The sequence below is a fragment of the Anneissia japonica genome, unplaced genomic scaffold, assembly GCF_011630105.1.
Source record: "Anneissia japonica isolate Jap-2015-1 unplaced genomic scaffold, ASM1163010v1 scaffold1481_len107365_cov102, whole genome shotgun sequence".
NCBI lineage: Eukaryota > Metazoa > Echinodermata > Crinoidea > Comatulida > Comatulidae > Anneissia > Anneissia japonica.
In genome coordinates, this window is record NW_022758724.1 from 66,355 (window position 1) to 70,262 (window position 3,908).

General features: G+C 35.2%; 1 long non-coding RNA gene across 1 annotated transcript in view; it reads right to left on the minus strand.

Moving 5' to 3' along the window:
* Positions 1–1,353: 1,353 nt before the first annotated feature.
* LOC117125428 overlaps positions 1,354–3,908 on the minus strand; it is a 4,380-nt gene continuing 1,825 nt past the window's right edge. The window contains exons 2-3 of the long non-coding RNA XR_004448120.1: positions 1,852–2,183; positions 1,354–1,597 (exon numbers count right to left, since the gene is read on the minus strand). This is a non-coding gene — a long non-coding RNA (uncharacterized LOC117125428). The remainder of the gene's footprint in view (positions 1,598–1,851; positions 2,184–3,908) is intronic.

Consider the following 3,908-nt stretch of genomic DNA (forward strand, 5'->3'; position numbering starts at 1 on the left):
TTTTGGCACTGCGGCAGTGCCGATAGAAAGTAAGAACTCTTTTCACACTGCCGCCGATAGAAAATTATACTGCAACAGCTTATTTTGCACTATGGCAGTGCCGTTAGAAAACTGCAGCTTTTTGGCACTGTGGCAGTGCCGATAGAAAACCAGTGCCGATAGAAAACAGCAGCTTTTTTCCGCACTGCGGCAGTGCAAAATCGGCACTGCGGCAGTGCCGTATGTCGTTTCCGGCCATGTTAGAAATACTCTTTCCTGAAATTTTTCTCAATTTTCCCAACCAATGTGGGGCCGAGGTGGTTAACAACAGCCAGAAGTGTGTAAAGCAAGTCATAAGAGACAATGTTTTTAAGTTTTATTTTCTATGATAGGCATATAATCACCCAAATAAATTAATTAGATCTCAAATGTTGCTGAAGATTCCTTGATAAATGATCATGAAAAAATATATTAATGGCGATTTATTTGACTTAAGCCATAGGATAAAATGGTGATAATATGATTATGAATTTTACCATAGGCCTAAAGTTGTCATTTCCGGCCATCTAGAATTAATTTTTTTTCCATCAAATGTTCGTGTCTCCATTCGAACCATGGTGGAGAACGGTCAACCCTATCCCCCCATGGGCCACATCAATTTCGAATATCTGGATCCGTCACCGAGTTATAATTGATAATTATGTTATAATTACTGATAGTATTAGGGCTTATTTATGATGCGTGTATTGCAATTTTCACTTTTTACCCTCAAAACTGTCCTACAACGTCCAAAATGCCCAGACCTCCCAGAGGGTCATCGCTTCTTGGAATCCACCCCTTAGCGTGTGGGTGAAGGGCAGTAGCGTACGAAGAAGTCCCCAAGAACACAGCCCTGCGCATACCTCACAAGACGGCTCCCACCCTTTGAAATTCCTGGCTGCGTCCGGGCTGAATACAAGCCTTCAGATGATGACAGTGTTTAAAATAAAACAATTAAACAAATATATTTGCTTTCCTTTCAAAGACACCACTTAGTTTTAGTCATTTATTTTTCCCATATCTCATAAAAATGTTTTTTTTGTTTTTTTTTATAAATTTGCCCCCTTGAATATGTTCAAACACATGGTACATACCTCATGAATAGTTATTACACTTTTTGTCTTTGTTCCCTTTCCTCGATCGAACTTGGTGCATTCCTCTATGTACAGCACTACATTTATCATCTGTGAATATTGTTAAGTTATGTGGATGAAAAAAAATTTAATAGTGAATATAATTGACAACTGTTTGTAAATTAATTGTGGAGGTTTTGGTTAAATCAGTTTTATTAGGTTAGTTGGTCCCCATTCACATCAACATCATGATATTCTGTATTATTAGTTATGGTACATTAAATTTATAATTCTACGAATAAAAAACATCACCAGCACTTTTTTGAAAAGATTGTACATTGTTATGTGGGTCCAGTTCAAGCTGCCAAATATAATTTAATAATTTTTTTTAAATTCAGTACCTCTTGACATGGCTCCATTTTCAAAATAGTCTTTAAAACCTTTCCAGCTCTATCTTTCAAAACCTTCATTGGCAATTTTGTAAGCATACAAAACTCAGTAAGCACCTAAAAAAAACTCAGTAAGCACCTAAAAAAAAAAAAAAAATTCTCTTTTATCAAAATATCAGTCATCACTATTCTAAACATTTAAAAGTAGTTTTAAATCCCCAAAACATGGTGTTACGGTGGCTTAGTATATGATTTTTACTACCTGAATTTAGGCAGTGGATTAGCGTAGTGGCGAAAAAAGACCATAATTTAACAACAAACTTAGGCAACACTTGGATGTTTCAAACGAAAAAGAAAACCATTCAACTTACATACTCGCCCACTTTAAAACATAGGAACTTTTTTACAATAGGCTGCATTTCTCCATTTTTTATGGTTGAAATCCAACTTCTTCTTCCTGCCAAGCTTTCTTTCAACAGTAGATTTACATGCGAAGAATTCTGCCGTTCTTTCTCAAACTCTTTCTGAAGAGTGTTAACATGGTTTACAAAATCGTCATTTGATTGACTTGACTCTTGACTCTGCGATATGAATTCAAAGCGTTTCTTCTTTTTTCCACTGGAGTGGTACTTCTGTCACTCTTTCTTTTGCCAGACCAACGCAAATGGCGGATTTTTTGACTGAGGCACCTATTGAAGTATGACTGGTTATAAAAAAAAATAAACATACATGTATTAAGATATGAATAAAAAATTGTTAAACACCTTTTTAATTTTAAATTATGAACCAGTAACAGTAAATACATTATGTTGTTTAATCGTATAGAATATAAACTTTGGTCTTATAGTTGGAACACATATTGAAGCCACTAGAATACATAATTCTGTTTTTCTTTGTTCAATCAGGCAACATAAGAGAGGAAAGAATTAAGTACTGGTTCTAAAACACATGGTGTGATAGGATTTGGCATTATTTGTTATAGTATGTCAGTGTTATTAAGATTCACTCAGCCAAACATAAATTATTTTCGTTTCCTAGAGTCAATCGTAGAGGTGGAGGAGTTGTAGTTGTGACAAAACTGTCTCCAAATTGTTGTAAACTGAATGAGTTTACATCCTTTGAAGCTTGTGAAGCAGAGTTTACATTCCATAATAAAAAAGTGATTAATGTCACTATTTATAGACCACCACCCGCACCTACCTCTCTGTTTTTTGTGGAATTTTCCCAATTGGTTGAGCGTTTTTTACTTCTTCCCAACCTTATTATTGTTGGAGATCTGAACATCCACATGGATGATACCAGTAACCACCACACAAACCGTTTTGTAGAAATGCTTGAATCATTTAACCTTGTCTACACATGTTCATGACCATACTCTGGATCTTGTGATTACTAACAATCAGAACCTCATAAAAAATTGTCATGTACACCAGTACCACTTATCTGATCATTACATTGTTCACGCTCAACTTGATATAACCAAACAATTAAATTATAAGAAGAAGGTTTTATTCCGTAACTTTAAGAACATCGAAAATAATGTTTTTACAACCTTATTTTCTGTAGCATTTTCTGGCTTCGGCAACAATGTCAACAACCAAGATGTTAATTCTATGGTATTTGCATATAACAGAACCCTTAATTCAATTCAAAATGAAGTTGCACTTGAGAAAATGAAAGTTGCTACCACGAGACAAATGTCTCGATGGTACAACGATAATTGTAGTATTGAAAAAAGAAAGTGTCGCGTATTAGAGCGTAAATGGATCAAGTCTTGTGATTCTGTTGATAAAACAGCTTTCAAGAAGCAATGTGCAAAATATCACTCTGTTTTAACCAATACAAAAACTGCCTACTTTCAATCTCAAGTCGAGAAATGTGGAAGTGACCAACGGCTGTTGTTTTCTTTAATGAACAAACTTTGCTGTAAAAGTAAAGGAACTCTCTTACCGTCCACACCCTCTGATGTTGAATTAGCACAAGCATTTAACACATACTTTCACAATAAAATTAAAACTTTTAGAGCATCTCTACCAGTCATATCGGCTGACGCTTTCTCAGTGCCGGATGCTGACGGTTTTGAAATTAGTCACTTTACAGAACTAGAAGAAAATGAAATATTAAACATTGTAAAAACAGTTTCATCGAAGACATGCTCATTAGATCCTTTCCCTACAAAATATATTATCGAAAATATTACATTTTTCCTACCTGTGTTTTGTCAGATTGTTAATTTTCCTTTTCATCTGGCACTTTCCCTGATGACCTAAAAGTGGGGATCATCAGGCCAATGCTTAAGAAGCCTAACTTAAACCACAATTAACTTGCTAATTTTAGACCAGTTTCTAACACTCCTTTCCTCTCTAAACTCTCTATCTTAGCTTCCATGTCAACCACTGGTCTGAAGCCAAGAAAACCATTGAAGCAT